Genomic DNA, 23,968 nt, shown 5'->3' on the forward strand with positions numbered 1-23,968 from the left:
AAAAATAAATGAATTCATAGATTGAAGATTCTGACAATGAAGAAAGCCTTGATTTGGGGGAAGCGGCATCACCAATCAGAATTTTAACCTTGGCATTTTAGCTCTTCTCAGTCCAGTCTTTAAGTGCTTCTAGAGTGCTTCATTATCCAAATCATGGTCATGCCTGATGCAGAGAGCAATTTATTCTCAGTCTGTTTTTCTCTGTGCTTCTGCTACAGGGCTGGCTGGACCAGGGAGATGTTTCTAAATTGTGTCTCTCTTCTCTCTTCTGTATCACAGAAATTGTGTCGGCAGCCTATAAAAGTCATGAGAAGCCAATCAAAACCTCATGGAGTGGGGTAATGATAATGTTACAGAATCACTATGTCAACTGAATTTGAAACATTTTATTAGGCTTTTGGGATGCTTGTTGTCAGTAAACTTCAGTCAGATGAGAACACTAATTTTTACTGATCTTATCTAATCGGAATTACATCTTGGAAAAGTGCTTTGCTAATCTTCATTATTTGAAGGGATACTATAAAACTTTCCATTGACATAAAGCCTTGATTTCCTGTATTCATTGTAACCCAGTTGGTGGATGACAGTCTACTTATCATTTGACATTTTGGAGAAAAAATTTTATTGTCTAACCATCTCACTACTAGGAAAGTGGGAAAGATGAAAACTTAAGCTGTAATAAACAAATATTGCTAAATGATACACTTTTATAAACATTCGTTAAGAGAATTACAGGTGGAGGCCGGGCGTGGTGGCTCACGCTTGTAATCCCAGCACTTTGGGAGGCCGAGGCAGGCGGATCACGAGGTCAGGAGATCGAGACCACGGTGAAACCCCGTCTCTACTAAAAATACAAAAAAATTAGCCAGGCGTGGTGGCGGGCGCCTGTAGTCCCAGCTACTCGGAGAGGCTGAGGCAGGAGAATGGCGTGAACCCGGGAGGCAGAGCTTGCAGTGAGCCGAGATTGCGCCACTGCACTCCAGCCTGGGCGACAGAGCAAGACTCCGTCTCAAAAAAAAAAAAAAAAAAAAAAAGAGAATTACAGGTGGTGGGGAAGACAGTGAATAACTTAAAGAGAGAATGTAGAGAGCCTTTCAAATTTTGACTTTGTGAAAGTCAGCAATCCGAGAAACACCGGACACTTTAACCTGCTCTGTTATTTTTAACCACTTTTAGGACCCTATAATTGTTCATGTGACAAAATATACAAAGTGGAAAAATAAAAAACACCCTTGACCTTCCAAACTTTTAATTATGTATTTGAGGTACAAAGGCCAACTGCAGTTTCTTTAGGCTTACAGGTAATTCTTGAAAAATTTAAAAGGTATCAGTGTTGAACATATGTAAGAGTTCATTTTTTTTATCGAATTTACTGTGGTACAGTAAAACTTTTATTCCTCCAGAATCCTGAAAGAAAGCTGAGGTCCTCATAGCAAAGAGTTTTAGAGGTAAACATTTGGGCTTCTGAGGTGAATACAGTCATAATCCAAAACTGTATATTTATAGGGGGAAGAGGATGAAAAGGTTGAGTATCTGTATTATGTATTTATGACCATGTTTTATCCTGACCTCATTTCTGTGAGGTACTTGAGAAAAGAGAAATGGGGTAGGTAATTTATCGTAGATAACAAGCCTAAGAAACTATGAGACAGAATCTGAGAAGACTGGAAAGTGAATAAGGGGGCTCTGCAAGAGAAGTTCAGCAAGGTCATTCAAAGCCATGAGTGTTCTCAACAGAGAGAGTAATGCAGAAGTCCCCAAACAGAAAGATTGTCCTTAATAAGTCAGTCTGCATTTTCAGGTCTTCAAAGCAAAGCATTTTCTCTATATATGCTTTGGAATTTGTCATCAAAATGTTTTGAAAGTAAAACTAAGATGATTTTTCTTGTGAGGGGCCATAGCAGTAAGATATTTTTATTGTGATCCAATGGACATGAGGCTCAGGAAGCCCAATGCCCTCCAAGCATTGGCATCATAGCCCCTGCCCAATAGTATCACACCATACTAGATAGGGACCACCAATTAGAACTCTCCCACTTCGAGGGTGGTCGAGATAAGCACTCCATTTTGGCCTGCTTTCCCCATGTTCCCAGCTTTGGCTGGTCTCCAGCCTTAGGAGAACCTGTTCAACTTCAGCCCTTGGCAATTCCACAGAGTTGGCCCCAACCTACAGCACCAGAACCCGTACTCACAACCAGCCTCCACCTCTGCTCCAGAGTCTATGGGCAGCACTTCCAGTGGAGAAGCCATGGGGTGCCCCAGTCACTGAAGGAGCTGAAGAAATAGATTTATGTATTGCCTAGTATAGATGGCAACTAGTTCATTCTTTCATCCAACAAACAGCAGTTCTTCATCTTTTTCAGTAGCTCTATAATTTTTAGCAAATATTGTTTCCAGTGGGGCTTTCCCTTGTGTCCAACCAAATTCTGCTTCGTGAAAATTCATTGCAAAATTCTTATTATCTATACTTTATGAAAACGTGGAACACTTGCTTAGTGAGTTTTTCCAACCCTTTCATAGACAATGCACACTGAAGATAATTCAATTGTTCTTTAGTTATTATGCATCTGTAACCAGTCTTAAGATTCTACTACTTTAAATTTTACTCAATAAAGATTTTTAAACATCCAGTAATTCATATTATTTTCTCCTTTCCAATAGTATACATTTAATAATTTCTATATTGATTTAAGTTTTCAAATAGCCTTATATAATTATCATTTAATATATTTACAATATATATTTATAACTCCAAATACTTCACCCTCATTTTGCTGAAAATCATAAGTAATTCTACTTTTTAAAATTTATCTTCTTTAATCTTAAAATGGTACTACCATTTATTTTACTCTGCAGAAAGTCAACCAGTTCTGGAAAGGCCATTCTCTAAAGTCTACTGCTCTGTGGTAGCAGTGCTACATAGGTACTACAAATGTTGTCATTCTGTCCAATTTGATCATGTTATTAATAGCAGTGGCAAATCCACATGGGTCTGCAGCAACCTCAATTCTTGACTCCTCAGAAGAAAGAATTTGACTGAGGGGCCTAAGACTGAGTGAGAGACTGAGGCAAGTTTTAGAGCAGAAGGGAAAGTTTATTAAAAAGCTTTAGAGCGGGAAATAAAAGGAAGTAAAGTACACTTGAAAGAGAGCCAATCAGATGACTTGAGAGATCAAGTACGAGGTTTGATTCTTGACTTGGGGTTTTATATGTTGGCATTCTTCCAGGGTCTGCGTTTAATCCTCCCCTGATTCTTCCCTTGGCGTGGGCTGTTCACATGCGCAGTGGCCTGCCAGCACTTGGAAGGGGCCACATGTGTAGTGTGTTTACTGGAGGTGTATGCATGCTCACTTGAGGCATTCTTCCCTTACCAGTCAAATGTCTCTAGAAAGTCATATACCACTTAAACTCCACAATTTTGCCTCTAAGGCCCCACGCTTGAGCCCACTTACTCAGCTTCTGAGATCTTATCAGGAAGCTCTGATCACCAGTTTCAGGTGTTTTTATCCGTTGCCTTTCCTTAGTGCTGACTGCCACCAATTATTATTTAGAGACACAGTTAACAACCACCTGACCATCACCTGATGGTCACCTAAAGTTCCTGGTGGTGGGGAGGGGCCTCTCCTGCCCTGCACATGTCTGCCTGACCACCTACTCTAATAATCACACGGGGAATATTAATTTTCTATTGCCACTTAGAAAATTGCCACACAATTAGGGGCTTAAAAGGACCCATATTTTTTTTATCTCACAGTTTCTGTGGTCTGAGTTCCAGCATAGGTTAGCTGAGTACTGTGCTCAGAGTCACAGAGGCTGCTGCAATCAATATTTCAACCAGGCTGTGTTCTTATGTGGAGGCATCACAAGGGAAGAATCTGTTTTCAAACTCATTTAGGTTATTGGCAAAGCTTGTTTCTTATGGCTGAATGACTTAGGGTTCTAGCTTCTTGCTGACTATAGGCTATAGGCCTCCTCAGGTCCTAGAAGCTATGTGGAGTTCCCTGCCATGAAGTCTTCTCGACAGGCAGTTCCCAACACATGTGCTTGCTTCTTTAAAACCATCTAGGGAATCTCTCCCTGTAGTCTTTTAAAACTGTGTTATTAGTCCAGATTCTCTACAGAAACAGAACAAACAGGAGATATATAAAAATACACCACACACACACCACACACACACACACACACACACTGAGAGAGAGAGAGAGAGACTATGGGAAATTTATTATGGAAATTGACTCACATGATTTTGAAGGCCAAGAAATCACACAGTATGCCCTCTTCAAGTGAGAGAACCAGGAAAGCCAGTAGTGTAGGAAGGGAGGGACACCAGGATTACTGGTGTAAATCTCAGAGTCCAAAGGCCCAAGAATAAGGAGCTTCCATGGCAAATGGCAGGAGAAGATAGATGTCACAGCTCAAGAAGGAAGAAAGAATTTATGCTTCCTCCACCATTTTTATTCTATTAATGCCCTGAACAGATTTTATGATGCCTTCCTACATTGCTGAGAGTCTTTTTTACTCAGTCTACTGATTCAAATGTTAATCTTTTCCAGAAACATCCTCACGGACACATGCAGAAATTACATTTTATTAGCTATCTAAGCATTTCTTAGCCCAGTCAAGTTGACACATAAAATTAACCTTCTTATGTAACAAATAGGCATCTTTTTAATTTTTTTTTGCCACATTCTATTGTCGTGAAGCCCGTCACAGGTTTCTCCTGCTCTCTAGGTTAAGGGATCACACAAGGATGACTCAATGAGAGGTCACCTTAATAATGTCTACTATGAGGGACTAATGAGCCTTTCCCAAACTCATGGTTAACTGTCATAGTGCAAGCACCTGAAGACTAAGCATATGTCATTTAATGTATTCACCCATATTTCTTGTGAGATTGTTTTATATGAAAGTATGCGTCTCTAGCTGAGCACAGTGGCATGTGCCTATAGTCCCAGCTACTTAGGAGGCTGATGCAGGAGGATCGCTTGAGCCCAGGATTTCAAGACTATACTGAGGCATGATCATGCCACTGCAATCCAGTCTGAGCAACAGTAGAAGACCCTCTCTCTAAAAATAAAAATATGTATATATATGCATCTTAAAATTGTTCAAAGGACTTTTTAAAGGACTTTGGTTCTCAATAATGTATTTTAGCACCGGATGTGGTGTCTAATTCCTGTAATCCCAGCAATTTGGGAGGCCAAGGCGGGCAGCTCTCTTGAGCCCAAAAGTTTGAGACAAGACTGGGCAACATGATGAAACCCCTTCTCTACAAAAAATACAAAAATTAGGCAGGCATGGTGGTGCACACCTGTATTCTTAGCTACTCAGGAGGCTGAGGTGAGATGATGGCTTTAGCCTGGGAGGTGGAGGTTGCAGTGAGCCAAGATTGTGCCACTACCCTCCAGCCTGGGTGATAGAGCGAGATGCTATCTCAAAATATACATATATATATATACATAGCTATATATATATATATATATATATAGCCATTTAAAAACAAATACCTCTTATTTACTGCATTTTGTGAGACAAACATTCCACTTGGTTTAACATTCTATTTTCCCTTTTCGTCTATTTATTTTTGTTTTGTTTTATTTTGTTATGAAAAAGTAAATAAACTTATACTTTGCTCTATTTTGCATTTATTTATATCCTGAGATTTTTTTTTTCTGTGACAAAACAAATTTTTGATCGTCAGTAATGGTTTCATCAACAATCTTTCTATCTGTGTTTTCTTACAAAAAGGGAGAGTGAGTGCTAGCTCTAGTGCTACCAGCTACAGCATTCAGAATAACAAAGATAGGCATTGAAAGGCAAGCCTGGATTGACATCAGCAGCAAAAACAAAGCATTATTTATGAGGCTTGCCTGGCTACAATTTTCCAATGGTAATTTCTATTCCCTGACTCATTCCTCTTTTAGCATACACATTTAATGAAAACATTATGGAACAAAACCCAAAAGCAATCTGATGCCAAAGCACACTGAAGTATTGCTTAGCATGATGAAAAATGTTGTAAGAACAAATCACTGTGACTGGGATATTAATGGGACAAGCCATGGCTTCCGAGTGGCTGTGGTATAGAATTTGGTACACCAGGTAAACAAAGCAGCAGCTTTTGTCTTTGCACAACATACAAAGTCACACCCTTATCTAATTGTCTGGATAAACCTTCCCACTTTTTCCATAAGGCTGTAGTAGTGTTTGTTCACAGAAGCAGTTTCCCTGTGGAAATTATCATGATGGACCAGACAGCTGAGGTAATGATGTAACCAGCATTACTGAACATGTCACTGCTTGCATTAGCAAGAAGATTATATAGTTAATCAATCCACAAATACTTCCTGAGTTCCTATTAAATGCAAGACACACAGTGGCGAACCAGCCTATAATCAAATGAGATAATGCTAACGATAGCATGTTGTTAACTGTAAATCCCCATTAAAATATGAGTTATGATTATTTAAAATGTTCCAGTGTAGCCTGCCCTCCAAGTAGTAAGAGTGCTTTTACCTATTCTGTTGGGAATGACCCAGAGTCTTCTGGATGGAAGCACATTATGATTAAAACCAAGTGTACTGGGAACAGGGTCAAAAGGTTGACGGAAAGCAAGTCATATTCTTATGAAGGTGCCCTCGAGATTCCATTACGTTCATGACACAATTAGCAAATCTTTGCTCCCTGTGGAAAAAATGGACCGATGTGGGGAAAGAACAAATGCATTTGTAGATGCCCAATCTTTCAGGCAAATTTAATTTATTAAACAGTGTTGTAAATTAATGATGTTTTGCTCCTATGCAAAGTGCAATATGCCTCAAGAGCATCATGTTATCATGGCATTTACCTTTGATTATAAATGTATAGCTTGGCATAACATTGGTACATTTTATACGTAGAGACATTGAGAAATGGCTTTTACACATTTCACTGCATATGAAAAGGAACTTATACTTTAGGCTTACGCCAACTTCCCCGACTTGAGCTCTAGGCTTTTTTCTTATTTTCTATTTCTTTATCATTTACTGAGCCGCTTCTGTTATTTTTCATTTCTCTTCCGCAAATAGATCCTAAACTCAAGGCAGCATTCCTAAAAGAGAGCGCTAATCCCAGTTACTTATTAAGTGGGCTTTGAACACTCGTAATTCAATGGTATCTCTTTGACTTGTCAAGTTTGCTGTTGCCTTCAGCTGGAGGGCGTATACAGAGAAGCTCTTTTTCTCCTCTTTTTCTTTATTTATTTTTGCTTCACAATCAGCAGGAGTAATACCAGAACATAGACATCCAACAACTTCCAACCCAGATTGCTCTGGCATGGTCTTCATATTGTTAAGTGAAGGAGGGTGAGACTTTGTAAACCATTATAATATCCTTCCAATCTGCACGTTGCCATTTTGATGCTAATGTAGCATTCTTAAAGAATATTCCCCAAACTGCAAGTTGCTAAACAGATGCATTCTCCTGGCATTCTCATTCAATTTATAGGAATTTTCAAATTTAAAGGCACATGAAACAGTCTTCTTGCAGTGAAGGCTCTTGCTTCTATGCTCTCCAGTGAGAATTGCATACATTCAATGCCTTGATATTAAATTTAATTTTCACCTGCTTTATAATGTTTCTAATCTAATAATCAAGACACCATTATATTTAGCACTTTATTTAGCACTTTATTTTTTAAAATGTAGGGGCCTGAAGCCTAATTAAAGTCCTGTGAATTTCAAAGGAACCTAGTGTATTCTAGCCCAATGCAGATAAGGACTGAGATCAAACCCTTTAAAACAGGCTTGAAAAACTCAGCAATCCACCTGTCCAGGGTTCATTTGGCCAACATTTTATAGCAAGCCCTTAAAATCCAAAGTAGTTTTGGCTTGAGATATTCTGTTACAACATGAATAAATCCACGGTGATTTGGCATTTATCTCAGAGCATCCTGCTATTGTTTGGAAAGTTCTTAATCAAGAGAGGTGGATGCTAGATGCTACAGGAAGAAAGCCACCAGGCAAGAAAACCTCAATGAATAGACAAAATAACTAAACTTTAAAAGAAGTGAACTTTTCCTGGTTCACTCTGTTTAAAAATAAAAATGCGGCTTTGTGGTTTATTTTGCAGAGTTACTCGACAATATTGTGAAAGAATACATACCATCTTTAATCAGAACAACAGTGCTAATGTGGGTGAGTGAGATGATGACAGCAGGGAAGGCATTTTTGCTTTAAATTGGTTTATATTAGGCTAAACTGTGCATGGCAAAATATAATATAATAAAATTAAAAAGAAAAAAAAAGAAAGCGTGTCTTTTAAAAAGATGCCAGGTTTCCTAATCTAATCATTGTATTACTGATATATTTTGGGGGACATAGGGTAAGTTATAAAAAGATCCACTACTGATAGTGAAAATTATCAGTTAGTAAAACATTAAGAGAAAAATAGAATATTTTATACATGTGGTAAGTAGAGAATAAGGTAACTTTAAATGAAAGTGTAAGGCAAATTTTAAGCACAACAAGATATATCAGATCTGAGAGGTGCCATGCTAAACAATGTCCATTAAACTGTAAAACTGGATTATGAAGTATTTGCATTCACGGTGTCCTGAATATGATTGATTCTGTATTCAATTATTTTCTAACTTTCTTACTATTTAAGGATTGGTTCTAAATCTTTAGAATATAAAAGATTAAAAATAGTGAGAGGGAGCTATCACACAGGTATTATTAAAAGCTGTATTTGGAATATGTGTGCCAATATCAGTTTTCTTTTTGTAATACTGAATGACAGTAGAAGAATCATCAACCAATCCCCAAAGTTTACATCATTTAAGGAAATGGGGAAACAAAATTCCAGATAAAGAACAAGACTGAATGACTAGATTTAAAATAGTGGTTTTAGAAAATAGGATATCACAAGTTACAGTTTTTCAAATGGATTTTTTTAAGATAAAGTAATTTATAAAAACAGGATAAACAATGTAATGGAGAGAAGGAGAAATAGTGATGAGTCTATTTTACAGTAAAGTTTATGCAGAATGACATTTTGCAGAAAATAACAGAAGCACCATTTTAAAAAATATATGATATCATTAAGAGCCATGAAGTTAAATGATGAAAGTAAGTGATATACTTTGAAAGACTTTTGAATCCAGAAAATTCTAAATAGAGACTGAGCCTTCTCTATGTTTTGATTTGTTTTTCTTCAGATTATTTCCAACAAAGTTGGGCTGTAAACTAACAGAACATCTATCTACAGGAATTTTAATAGGAAAGAATTAAAATTTTAGACTGACTGTTGATCCTTTAAGTATGCTTGTAAGAAAATTCAATAGAGTTTCATGGGTTTTTCTAAATGGGAGGGAAAACAGTATTGATTTAGGATTACTTTCTTTCATTTAGGATTAGAACAGTTAAATATCTTTAAAAAGCATTTTAAAAATTATTTTGAGATATATGATTTTTAATTGCTTTCATATTTTCCAAATACCATGTTAAAATTTTAATGAAATTTTATAAAAGGAAAAAAAAACCAGTGTAAGAGGAGCATAAACAAAGCCATTCTTCTTTCCCTCAGTTAAAAGTCAAATATGCAGTTTTAGGGCTTACAGATTGCACCATAGTGTCAGGGACTCAGGCACCCTATTGTTCCATGGTATGACCTTAACCTCAGTTCACAAATGACAGCATCTCTGTTTCAAGCAACAGGGTAGAAGGGCAGAACAAGCAAGAATATTGGTGTATGCTTGCTGTTTTTTGAGAATGGATTCTGTAAGTCAGTGCTTAATACTTTGCTTTCCTTATAACTCATTGTCCAGACCATAGTACATAGGCATGTTGAGCTCCAAGGGGTTTGGAGGACTGTGGTCTTCAAGATAACAACTAAGGTATTCTATTCCTATGAAAAAGGAAGGACTAGATAATGAAAGAGGAGCAGTATCTGTCATAGCTGAAAATAGAAAGATAGTTAAGGAGTGAGACTTGAATAAGGGTTTCTGTCTACTGAAATGTTATCAAATGCTCATAAAAATTTTAAATATACTTTTAAATAGAACATCTGAAAAATTTTAAATATACTTTTAAACAGAACATCTGAAAAATTTTAAATATACTTTAAAATAGAACAATTAAATATAATACTTTGTATCCTTGCTATGAGAGTAAAACCGTGCCATTTAAAATAGAGTCACTACTGTTAAAATAGTCACTACTGTTAAAATAGAGTTAAAATATTTCAATCAAATATTTATATTTCAAATAATTTTGATGATAATAGCATAGCTTTGGCAAAGAGTTAAGTACAACCAGTGATAAAAAACATCACAAGATTATATTGTTGAAAATTTTAAAATGCTAAATCAGTAAAAGAAATTTTAAAAGTTAGGTTAAAAAAGTCTTGAATAGATTTGTTTCTTGAAGACAAATACATGTTTTTACTCACTAATATTTGCATGAAATCTAGTGTATAGGAGACAGTCAAACATCGTTTTTATCTTGAATTTAAAATAATTCTAATGTAAGTATAGTCTCACATTCAGCATAATCTTTTCTTTTACATTTTCGATGATGAATTTTAAATAACCACCTGACAACTAATATACTGTTATATACTTCTTTTAAATCATAGTACATAAATGCATATTTAAATTTGAAAGGTAAGCATGTGTGTGGAGTAAAAAATGTGGTAAAGATAATTGTTACATATTGTTTATATTTAAGAGTTGGTGGCTCATGGGTAGAAGAATTAATTTTGCATGCACTAACTTTTGTGCATTTAAATTTACAGACTTCAGCATATTTTGATTATTGAATAAAGCTTTATGCCCTTTGGAACTTAATTATCTGAATGACAGGTTTTTCTCACATACATTATGTCATCTCATCATATTTTCAAACTTCGTAAGTTAGTTCCTTTAAATAATCAGGCAAATTTTTTTTAAAAAAATGGCAAGCCAGTTACATTGCTAACCACTTGTTCAATTTAAAAGGTTGTTGGAGAGATATTATTAAAATTCTGGGCTAATTCTGCATTAACACTGATTTTGACAGCTTTTTAGTAACATGATGTTATAGTAAAATTCATATAAATCACATTCCAATGTTATTAAAAGAATAAGTCTTAAGCTTACCTCTTGAGTAAGAGACATTTCTATTAATTGTTCACGTATCAGTAAGACACACAGCTGAGCTCAGAAATGATGTAATTGTGATATAAGTGCCATGCCACATTCGTTTATCCAGTGATTGATTCATGCCTCAATTTTTAAGTTTCTCTTCATTCCTCTTACCATTTGGTGACTTGCACATTAAGTGGTGATGCACCATGTCTAAATAATTACATTATTGCATCCTTTCAGTTCACAGGCTAAATAATGCCCTTTGCCCCTTTGTCAATTCCCATCTGTCTTTATTGCCTTTCTTGCCCTGATGATATTTCTTGATCCATAATAATCACACTCTTACAAATATCTTCTGCTGTCCACTTTTTTCATGCATGGACCCATAAACTTAATAATTCTGGTAAAAACAAACCAATCTAAAACTAAACAAAACCCCACAACTGGGGAGATCGATTTAACTAGAAATGCATAATCACCTCCTAAGTATTGGTAATATTATCTTCTGTCTTCTTCCATACCACCGACACAAAGTCTCTTTCCTAAACCTCTAGAATAGTCTACAACCTTTGCTATTGCCCACTCCATTATCTAACCTTTACCAATGTTCATAGTCATCTTTGTAAAATGTACATCCTTTTCCATTACTCCCAGGCTTATAAACCTTTTAATGGTTGTCAGCTGCCCTTAAGTAGTATACTTATTCCTTAAGGAAGCTTATAATACTCAGTATTATGCAACCTTTGTCTGTCACTCATCCTGTCTGTTTCTCCATCATTCTTAAACTGTTATATTATTTCACTTCCTCAAACACAACAACCATTTTCTCATCTTGGGAAAGAATTCATATCTGCAGTTAGGCTGCCTGAAAGTGTTTTCTCATTTTCTTCCCTCATCTTCAAATCTAAAGTAGATTTTTTATTATTACCTCTCAAAACACCTTGTTCTTTTCTTCTAATTATTTACTATGTGTAACTACGTGTTTCTGTTTTTACTTACTCTTTGCTTCTCCCACCAGATTCTGGGCTCTAGGTAGCAGAGAACACCACCACATGCCCAAGCATAGGACAATTACCTAGAGCACAGAAATTGGTTAAGTGCATGGATAAATGAAGTATGCTATTAGTGGGCAAATAAAGTAATTGGAGAATATTATATTTTAAATACCAGTACATAAGCCAATAAATAATCCATTAGCTTTTTTTAAATCACCAATTAACATGTGATGTAGTTTGGATTTTTGTCCCCTCCAAATCTTACGTTGAAATATGATTCCCTAATGTTGGAGATGGGACCTGGTGGGAAGTGTTGCGTTCATGGGAGTGGATCCCTCATGAATAGCTTCGTGTCCTCCTTGTGGTAATGAGTTCAGGCAAGATCTAGTTGTTAAAAAGAGTCTGGGACCTCCCTGCTTCTCTCTTGGGCCTTACCAGAGGCGGAGCAGATACTGGCACCATGCTTCTTGTATAGCCTACAAGACTATGAGCCAAATAAATATATTTTCCTTAAAATTACTCAGTCCCGGACATTCCTTTATAAGCAATGCAAAATAGACTACCACATGTTTTGCAAAATAGACTACCACATGTTTTGAAAAAGAATTTTATCAGTTGAATAGTATCAATGTGTAATTTAATACAATGATGAGCACTTCTACTTCCTCAATGAAGATCTAATTATGCACTTATTTTTGTATTTTTAATAGAAAGAACTGAATACACCATATGGTTCTAATCCAACCTCATTGTACAGAGGCAGAAACCAGAAAGCCACAGAATTTAAATAAATGTCTATATGCTACACAGCTAGTAAATGGCAAAACTGCTACCAGCATCTACGTACAAATCTTAAATCTTCTTTTTAACAAACTGAAATGTAAAAATCTTCCAAAAAGTGGCTTTAGTTTTACACAGCTACTTATGAAAAATATGAGAACAGGGCTTTAATATGGTATAAGTTACAGCGTTATCTTTGTTTATATATACTAATGGTAGCCAAATAATACTTGATAGTTAAATGAAGCTAGTGTTCAGTGTAATAGGTTTCCACTGAGCCTGAGCTATTTGTCTTATTCAGTTGTTTTCTTTAGTGCTCCTGTAGAAGTTTTCCTCCACAATTGATACTTACTAATGTGCACACTGATATTTAAGGTCTGTTTAACCTTCTTTAGGTGTCACTTTAAATTTAGTGAAGTTGCCTTTAGTTCTTGATTGAAGGCTGGAAATAAGACCAGATCTGTCAACTTTTCTGTTACCTCGAGACCTCTGGATAGATTTATAGAGGAAATATAAGGACACAAGCATCTTTTTATGTTGAAGCTCTGTTCATCCCTCAAGGTAATAAAATAGGTAGAATTTGTTATAATTACATTCCTTTCTAAATTGTAATATATATATATATTTTTTCCCCAGCCCAATAATTGTTAATACATTTGAACAGTAAGGGGTTTTTTTTGGCCTGTTTCCTTATTACTACACATTCCTAATTCTTTATTGTCCTTGTCTTATTGTTTCTTCTTTCTAGGACACATCTTTAAGTTAACTCAAAATGATACTGGGGCTTCAAAAGAATAACTGTCAGAGAAATGTTTCCAACTAGGAAGTTTCATTCAATTAAAATAAAGTGAGCTGTATTTCATCAGAATAGGTAATGTTCTAGAATTCCAAGGCAGAGAAAATTGCATCTACAGGTCAGGCTGCTTTTATTTATGGTTTTATTAAATCGTAGTGCTTATTACCATGTACAAGTTTATAACCCACACAGTGATATTATGAAATATATATTTGGTCTTTGTTCCTGTTTCCTGGCACACAACTCCTAAAATCTTTGAAATCTTCAAAGTACTAAGTGTCTTTTGTAAATGAGTCGACTGATGGCTGGCAGCCCCTAGGTAGCCTTGGGATGGGGCTGGGGATTGATCACCAGAAAGACCAAGATAGGATTAGAGGTTTAGGGCTTTTAGGCCCAACTCCCAACCTCCCAGGAGAGGAGAAAGGCTGAAGGTTAAATTGATCACCAATGGCCTATAATTTAATCAATCATGCCTACATAATGAAGCCTTCATAAAAGCCGAATGATAAGAGTTTAGATGAGTTTCTGGATAACTGAACACATGGAGGTCCCTGGAAGGTGGCTTGAATGGGGAGAACATGAAAACTCTGCACCCCTTCCCTCATACCTCACCCTACGCATTCCTTCATCTGTATCCATTGTAATATCCTTTATAATAAACCAGTAAATGTGTTTCCTTGAATTCTGTTAGCTGCTGTAGCAAGTTATTTGAATCTGAAGAGGAAGTTATGGGGACCCCACTTTATAGCTTATTGTCAGAAGCACAGTTAAAAGAACCTGGGGCTTGTGATTGGCACTGGAAGTGGGGGACACCCTTCTGGGACAGAGCCTTTATCCACTGTGATCTGTGTCAGGATTGAATTGAAGGATGCCCAGCTGCAAATTCCTCTGCAGAATTGATTGCTTGTTTGCTGCTGGGGAGAAATCCCATACAGCTGGTGTCAGAAGCGTGTTGTGAGGGATAGTGAGTGAAACTGAGTTTGTTTCTTCCACTCACACACTCACTCTGATTTTTTTAAAAAATTTTCTTTGTTTCTAGAGAACATTATGCCTCTATATTCACTTCTAATTTCTTAGTCATAAGCTGTTTTATATATCTTTCTCTCTAGCTTACACTGTGATTCTTCCCACTTCATGGAACCTTTATATGGTGATCCTAGAGAGCATTAGTGAGAGCTAATCATAGCTCGTCTCATTGCAAAAGGTGCAAATATAGTTCCTATGACAATAAGCCTTTCATCTGCATACCAGTCACATTGCAAATCTCGTAATCTACAAGTGATAAAAATCTCAATGCGCACAAATTTTATCTCGGTCAAGTCAAAAATTTAAACAGTTTATTTGAGGATACTAATACTAGCCTAATTCATAAATTATTGCAAAAATCAAATGACATATTTCTTTGTAAGCAATTTGTAATAGATAAAGAAGAGATATCATAATAAAATGAGTTATGATGGTATCATTATTTACTAAATCCCGGACAGAAGTCAGTACCAATATATGGTTGTTATCCAATGGCATGTCTCCAAAGTGTTTTGGTGGTTTTGCAAGGTCTTCCTCAGCTTCTCTTCTACTCAGAGAAATAGAAGTACAGAGTTCCAGGTAAAAGTAAACATTATACTTTAATTTCTAACTTTTCAAGTTAAGTAAAATGCAAAAGTTTTAGAAATGAATTCAGATTGTTTCAAGCAAAGCAAAACTTAAGCATGTCATTTAGCAAAGATGTTGAGTATAAATTTTCTCAGCAGGTTAATTTTTATTTCTATGTTTTATTTTTTTCTTTTTTTTAAGGATAAAAGAATAAGGATTATTTTATTGAATAAGGACAAAAGATTAACAAGGATAGAAGTTTTGCAAATGTAGTGTCACTTGCTTCATTTTAGATAAAACTTGAGAATGAATGTTCTGATCTTGCTCAGATGCCTTTAAAATATCTTATTCTGTTCCTGCCAACAGACCTCTGGTTAAGACTTATTTCTCTACTATCAGTATTATCATTTTTTTATTATTGTTATACCTTAAGTTTTAGGGTACATGTGCACAATGTGCAGGTTTGTTACATATATATCCATGTGCCATGTTGGTGTGCTGCACCCATTAACTCATCATTTAGCATTAGGTATATCTCCTAATGCTGTCCCTCTCCCTCCCCCCACCCCACAACAGTCCCTGGAGTGTGATGTTCCCCTTCCTGTGTCCATGTGTTCTCATTGTTCAATTCCCACTTATGAGTGAGAACATGCAGTGTTTGGTTTTTTGTCCTTGCGATAGTTTACTGAAAATGATGGTTTCCAGTTTCATCCATGTCCCTACAAAGGACATGAACTCATCAATTTTTATGGCTGCATAGTATTCCATGGTGTGTATGTACCACATTTTCTTAATCCAGTCTATCGTTGTTGGACATTTGGGTTGGTTCCAACTCTTTGCTATTGTGAATAGTGCCACAATAAACATACGTGTGCATGTGTCTTTAGAGCAGCATGATTTATAGTCCTTTGGGTATATACCCAGTAATGGGATGGCTGGGTCAAATGGTATTTCTAGTTCTAGATCCCTGAGGAATCGCCACACTGACTTCCACAATGGTTGAACTAGTTTACAGTCCCACCAACAGTGTAAAAGTGTTCCTATTTCTCCACATCCTCTCCAGCACCTGTTGTTTCCTGACTTTTTAATGATGGCCATTCTAACTGGTGTGAGATGGTATCTCATTGTGGTTTTGATTTGCATTTCTCTGATGGCCAGTGATGATGAGCATTTATTCATGTGTTTTTTGGCTGCATAAATATCTTCTTTTGAGAAGTGTCTGTTCATGTCTTTCGCCCACTTTTTGATGGGATTGTTTTTTTCTTGTAAATTTGTTTGAGTTCATTGTAGATTCTGGATATTAGCCCTTTGTCAGATGAGTAGGTTGTGAAAATGTTCTCCCATTTTGTAGGTTTCCTGTTCACTCTGATGGTAGTTTCTTTTGCTGTGCAGAAGCTCTTTAGTTTAATTAGATCCCATTTGTCAATTTTGGCTTTTGTTGCTATTGCTTTGGGTGTTTTAGACATGAATTCCTTGCCCATGCCTATGTCCTAAATGGTAATGCCTAGGTTTTCTTCTAGGGTTTTTATGGTTTTAGGTCTAACATGTAAGTCTTTAATCTATCTTGAATCAATTTTTGTATAAGGTGTAAGGAAGGGATCCAGTTTCAGCTTTCTACCTATGGCTAGCCAGTTTTCCCAGCACCATTTATTAAGCAGGGAATCCTTATCCCATTGCTTGTTTTTGTCAGGTTTGTCAAAGATCAGATAGTTGTAGATATGTGGCATGTTTTAAAACATGGTACTCTTCTCTAAGCTGTTTCTTTATGCATTTAGCATTACTATATGCTTGATGGCTTTACTACTGTAAGGACCACAATAATCTCATTTACTTGGAGCCTATTTGCTAAAGTACTGGGAATGTTATGTGTCTTAGTCCATTTTGTGCTGCTATAGTAGGACACCTAAGAATGGGCAATTCGTAATGAACAGAAACTTACTGGCTTGCAGTTCTGGAGGCTGGAAAGTCCAAGATCAAGGGTCTGGCATCTGGTGAGAGCCTTCTTGCTTTGTCATCCTATAACAGAAGGTCAAAGAGAAAGGGAAAGAGAAAACTCATATCTTCAAACCGTTTTTGTAATTAGCATTACTCCATTCATGATGGTGTGGCCTCATGACCTAAACACCTCTTATAAGGTTCCTCTTCCTAATACTGTTACATTGGGGATTAATTTTCCAACAGAAGCTTTCTGTAAGACACATGAAAACCATAGCAATATGTTATCCTAAAAATCATTTTGTTAATTTGCTTAAACTATTTTACATTCATATTTTTACATTAATATATAAGTATTATAAATCTAAGATTCAATTTAAATTAATGAATATTTCCAAGAACATTTTTTTCAAAAATCTAAATTACATATGTGTTTGAAGCTATAATTTAAATGTCTAATATGATTTTCCAAAAATCTTTAAAAAAGATTTAATTGATCCTCATTATTTGCAGATTCTATATTTTCAAATTTTCCAACTTTCTAAAATATATTTGTAAAAACAAAATCAAAGCTATGACACTTTCCTGGTCATTTGTGGACATGCTCGAGGTGGTAAAAAATTTAAGTCATTAATAGTACTTAAAAGTGACAGGGTTCAAAATGGCACAGGGTTTATGATGAACCTAGGGCCGAAACCTTATTATAAAAATTTACTATTCTTTGGCCGGGCACAATAGCAGTGGCTCATGCCTGTAATCCCAGCACTTTGGGAGGCCGAGGCAGGTGGATCACAAGGTCAGGAGTTCAAGACCAGTCTGGCCAAGATGGTGAAGCCCCATCTCTACTAAAAATACAAAAAGTAGCTGGGCGTGGTGGTGGGCGCCTGTAATCCCAGCTACTCAGGAGGTTGAGGCAGAGAATTGCTTGAACCCCAGAGGCGGAGGTTGCAGTGAGCTGAGATCGCGCCACTGCACTCCAGCCTGGGTGACAGAGTGAGACTCTGTCTCAAAAAAAAAAAAAAATACTACTCTTCTTATTGCTACCCATATATAATCAATTACTATTTCCTTTGGACATTATCGGATAAATAACATATTTATGAAATCCACCATTTCTGGACTTACTGAATAATTTTCTAACCATTCTTCCCAGTGGCTTCAGTGTTGTATTTCTCACATCTGTTTTATTGCCAAAGTTCACCATGATACATTATTTAAAATAGCACACTAATTAATATTATTCAATAACTGAAAAGAACTATTGCAAAAATTTAAGAATTATTTTTGTTATTCAAAATGTATATAATTGGATATTGATAATTTTTAATTGTATACATTTATTGGGTTCAGAGTGATGCTATGATGTATGTATACAATGTGGAATGATTGAATCAAGCAAATATATATACCCATCACCTCAAATATTTATTATTTATTCCTCCCATCTGAAACATTGTACCCTTTAACTATTACCTCTCAGTTTTTCCCTGTCCCCAGGCTCTGGTAACCACCATTCTGGTCTCTGCTTCTATGTGCTTGTTATTTTTAGATTCCACATATAAGCAAGTCCATGTGGTATTTGTGTTTCTGTGTCTGGCTTATTTCACTTAGCATAATATCCTCCAAGTTCATTCATGTTGTCACAAATGGCAAAATTTTATTCTTTTTAAGGCTGAATAATATTCCATTGTGTGTATATTTAAAATCTTTTCTTCATCTATTCTTTGGTGATTGACACTTATATTGAATCCAAAACTTGGGTATTGTGAATAGGGCTTCAATAAAACATAACAGTGCAGATAGCTCTTCAGCATACTGATTTCGAATCCTCTGGATATGTTCCTAGAAGTAAGATTGCTAGATCATATGGTAACACTATTTTTAGTTTTTTAAGCAATCTCCATACTGTTTTCCATAATGGCAGTATTAATTTACATTCCTTCCAACAGTGTGCAAGAGTTCCCTTTTCTCCACATTCTGACCAACACGTATCTTTCATCTTTCTGATAATAGCCATTGTGGTAGATGTGAAGTAATGTCTCATTTTGGCTTTAATTTGCATTTTCCTGATTATTAGTGATGCTAAACATTTTTTAATGTGTCTGATGGCCATTTGTGTAGTTTCTTTTGAGAAATGTTTATTCAGGTTCTTTGCCCATTTTTAAATCAGGTTATTTGTTTTCTTGTCTAGCAAAAATTTTAACCCTAAGAACAGTGTTTAGTGGGTTAGGATGCCACCTGAAATTGTATGCAGGATGTTGTTAAAATGCTTCTTAGTGATTTGTATCATCCTTGGAAAATATAGACAATCTTTTATCAGATTATACAAGGAGTCTTGATCATGTATCCTACCAAAATAAAAAGTCTAAAATCCTTAGGAAAGGCTAAAGGGATGTTATTGTACTCCTGCTACCTTTGCAGACTTGTCTTTTATTCCTTATTTATACTGCAGCAACATTAAACTGCTTGTGGTTTCTAGCACACACCTTAGCTTTCCTAATAGAGACTACATTGATTGAATGCTTTTGTGTTGGTACATTCCTACACAGTACCTGGTTAAGTCCTCCTCATTCCTTAAGACACTTTACCAAAAATTGGAAATGTATTAAATGGGCTAAAAAAAGGTAATAAAAGACCAGTGTATCTGAGCACAGCAGGAGGGAGTCCAGTGGTATAGCATGATGTAAGAATGTCAGAAAGGTAGTCAGGGGCCAGATTACATGAAATGTTGTAAACTGGGCTAGGATGTTGGGATTTTATTCTGGTGTGATGAATAGCCATTAGAAAGTTGTAATAGAGAAGTCTAAGATGAAGTGATTTCCATTTTTTAAAATGCCACTCTGTCCCTGCCTACAAATAAGGGGAAAAAACTCCAAAATAACAACAAAAAATACCACTCTGATGTTGTATAGAAAATAGACTGTAGGAGGAGAGATGGGAGTAGTGAGACAAATTATGAGGATATTACAATACTCTATCCAGGACAATGGTTATTTAGCAAGGATTATAGCAGGGACATTGGAAAAAAACAGTCTTTCTGGCTTTAGACAGGGATATGCTTTGGAGGTCAAGTTGACAGGGCATACTGATGAACTGGATGAGAGAAAATTGAGAGAACTCCTAGATTTTTGATGCTAGTAATTGGATAAATGATTCTACCATTTATTGAGTGAGGGGAAAAAAAAAGAAAGGAAGCATGACTCCTTATATTCTTGCTTGGGAGATTGAGTGAAGGGTAATAGGGCATGATATAAATAATCTACAAGGAAAAACAAGTTTTCTATCAGGTAGATAGGGTTTCTATTTAAGCATGTTGAGTTTTAAGTATCTGTGAATGTCTAGTTCTAGAAATCTGTATCTAATTCTAGGAAAGTTTTTGTTTTCCGTACAACATTAGAAATAGTTTTAACATTTAAAGTCATTATTTTAATAATACAAATTAGGTTATTAACTAGGGATAATTTTTACCTTTAAAACAGTATTACAACAATACTGACCTTTAAAAGCAATATGCTTCCTTCGATGATGTTTATGAAATAACTCCGTGTACACTACAAACTATATGGAGATGAAGGCTTCTGAGCTCATGCAGAAAGATTTACATTTAATTAGAATCATCCACATAATGCTTCAGTCTTCTTTTGTGAGTACTAGTGATACGGATTTATATATAACTTGACTTGATTAATTGCAGTTAATCTATTTTTAAACAATTGGCTTTCTAATAAAATAATAAATAAACCCTTAACAAAATCCTTTTGAGAATATAGGCTGCAATTTTTAAAGTTTGACAATTGAAAGGGAACTAATGGCTGTAATATTGAATCCTAAATAAAGATGACAGATTTTGGCCTTTTGAGATTACTGCACAAAGTAATGTTTCAACATTACTTTCTCGTAAATGTGGAATAAATACTTTGATAAATAGTGTTAAGCATGATACATTATGATTTAAATTCAGGTACCTCACAAGCAGGCTATTTACTTTTCTTAATTCTGTCTTTTGTCTACCCATTGGGTTAAAATTGCCTCACTCTGTGTCATGCTGGCAATGCTTTCACTTCTTTGTTAGCACTCATCCATGAAATCAAGACATGTTACTGACATCTCCTATCAGATGTCTAATAGAATCTCAAACTTCACTTGGCCCACGGTAGCTCCTGCTATTCCTTGCAGCAAATGTTTTCATTGCCCCTCAGCATGCCTTCACTCACTCTCTGAAGCTTGTTTGAACTTTCTCAGGTAAATGCTCTGGATGACTTCCCATTTTCACCTGTAGTAACTGCATCTTTGTCTCTGAAGACTCTTTCCCCCAAAACTGTAGAAACCCACTAGGATGATGCCAACTGTGCAGAGGAATTAGCACCATTTAACAAATAACTACTTGGAGTTGATAAATACTTCAGTTCCTCACCGCTGAGGTGGAATAATTCTGAGCTATCTGTGGTGCTCTGTTTCCCAGAATTTTCTCGCAGTCACGCCCTGTGTCAGCTGGCTTAATAGGACATCTGTAGTGGCAGTTTTCCTTTTCTTATTTTCCCTCGACACTTCCCTACTCATTCTTTGATCTTTCCAAATAGACAGCTTGTGCTCAACTCCTTGTCTCATGTTCTGTTTCTAGAATCCAAAGTGAGATTCTCCCAACAAACTATCTCTGAGGGTTCTATAGACTTTTTTGCATATCGTTTTGTAGTCTTATAGCAATTCCTGTCCTCAATATGTGGTAGAGATAGACAATGAATATTTTATTGTAATCCAATGTCAAAAGTGAATTTCACCTATTGTGTTGTATATAATAGATAAAAGTACAGGAAAATAAAAGAGCTGATTGAAATTCAGCACATTCAGACTGGCAGTTTCCAGAAGGATTTCCAGAATGGCATTATTATTTTGACGTTTCAGTGAAAAAAAATGCTCATCTAGCAATGACTTGTTGATTATTGTGACCATCCCAATCACTCCTTTGAAGGCTGGGGGGTAGAAAGATAGAGAAGATCGGGTCTCTGCTTGGGAGCTCATAGTCTTTTTCTCCTACCTGTTTTGGACTTATAGTTTCTATCTTTTTGGGGTTAGATAGAGGAAGAAAAGAAAAAGGATGAGGAGGAAATAGAGATAGAAGAAAACAAGGAGAATAATAAGGAGGAAGAAGATCAATCACATGTTTGTAGAACTAAATTTCTAAGTGAAAAGAAAGCCCAGTAAAGGGGTCTTCCAGTAGCTATGTGAGAAATGTTCCTTCATGACTGAAGAGACAGGAAAAAGGTACCTGTAGAATGATAGCTTTGAAGCCATCTTCTAAGGGCCATAGCATGTCTTCTCTTTGCTTTAACTTTGGCACAGTTGATCTCTGGGTCATTACAGGAATAATAGCATAGGTGATCAGGCAACCTAAATGAGGCTTCTGAAATTCTATAGGTGGATGGGGAATGCACACAGTATAAAGAGCTATTGAACTGAGAGCAGTTTCTTATTTACAAACACGTATTTCTTAACACATCGTTTTCCATCTTGTAGAGAAGGCTGAACTTGATTTTGTTTCTGGCCCTGTGTGTTTGTGTGTGAGGAGAGAGGGGGCTGAATGGAAAAGGGCTTAAACCTGGGGTATGATTACGGCAGTTCCAATGTCCCCTCACAGGAACATAATAATTGCTGTTAGCAATGTCTTTTCCAAAGTTGAAAGCTATAGCGTAAGTAAAATAAATGTTTATAGATATCAGGCCTTAAAGCCAGTGAAATTGAAACAAACATTCTTAAATCGCTCCTTAGAGATGCACACAATTAATTGAAGTCAGATAATTGCATGTGTAATGGCTTCTTGTGCACTAAGTACCTGTTTACAAATAAAATTATTCAATTTGGAGTCTCAAGTGTGTTCTTTCTATGCTCAATTAACCCCTTATGACTATGCATAAACACCTAGTTTATAAAAAGGTGGCTTTTAATTTTTTTTTTTTTTTTTTTTTTTTTTTTTTTTTTTTTTTTTTTGAGACGGAGTCTGGCTCTATCACCCAGGCTGGAGTGCAGTGGCGCGATCTCGGCTCACTGCAAGCTCCGCCTCTCGGGTTCATGCCATTCTCCCACCTCAGCCTCTCCGAGTAGCTGGGACTACAGGCGCCGACCACCACGCCAGGCTAATTTTTTGTATTTTTAGTAGAGACGGGGTTTCACCATGGTCTCGATCTCCTGACCTCGTGATCCGCCCGCCTCGGCCCCCCAAAGTGCTGGGATTACAAGCGTGAGCCACTGCGTCCGGCCAGCTTTTAATATTTTTAAGATCATCTATATTATAGTACAAATTTATACAATGAAGTATAAAATAAAAACCTGTTATTATTTTGTAAGTTAAGAGATGCAACATATCAAGTATTGCTATGAGTTATTTGCTGCTGTTTCAGGTTTACATGTTTATTTGTGAAGCTTGTATTTAAATAAGTTTTCTATGCAAGTGAGATACACTCTAAGAGATACATGCCTCGTAAAAACATGCCTGATAAAAATCTAAAAGTGCAACTTTTTGAAGACATTTGAAAGTAGTAACCATGCTGCTGCTAACTGAAAAGTACCATTATTACAATTATTCATTTATTTACTCATTTGAATGTTGTTGCACACCTTATACAGAGTACTATTGAAAGTGTACAAATAGAAAAAAGACTGGATCCCTACATTCCACACATGATTACATAGATAGGATCCATAACTCTAAGGATGAAATAAGCATAGTGTTATGAGCTTATACCCTTAAACAAGCAAGCTTTAAAGCCC

The 23,968-nt window shown here is 36.1% G+C and overlaps 1 long non-coding RNA gene across 1 annotated transcript in view; it reads left to right on the top strand.

The window, feature by feature from the left end:
• Positions 1-9,689: 9,689 nt before the first annotated feature.
• LOC115831749 overlaps positions 9,690-23,968 on the top strand; it is a 45,117-nt gene continuing 30,838 nt past the window's right edge. The window contains exon 1 of the long non-coding RNA XR_004027242.1: positions 9,690-9,758. This is a non-coding gene — a long non-coding RNA (uncharacterized LOC115831749). The remainder of the gene's footprint in view (positions 9,759-23,968) is intronic.

The sequence above is a fragment of the Nomascus leucogenys genome, chromosome 2 (genome assembly GCF_006542625.1).
Source record: "Nomascus leucogenys isolate Asia chromosome 2, Asia_NLE_v1, whole genome shotgun sequence".
Taxonomy (NCBI): Eukaryota; Metazoa; Chordata; class Mammalia; order Primates; family Hylobatidae; genus Nomascus; species Nomascus leucogenys.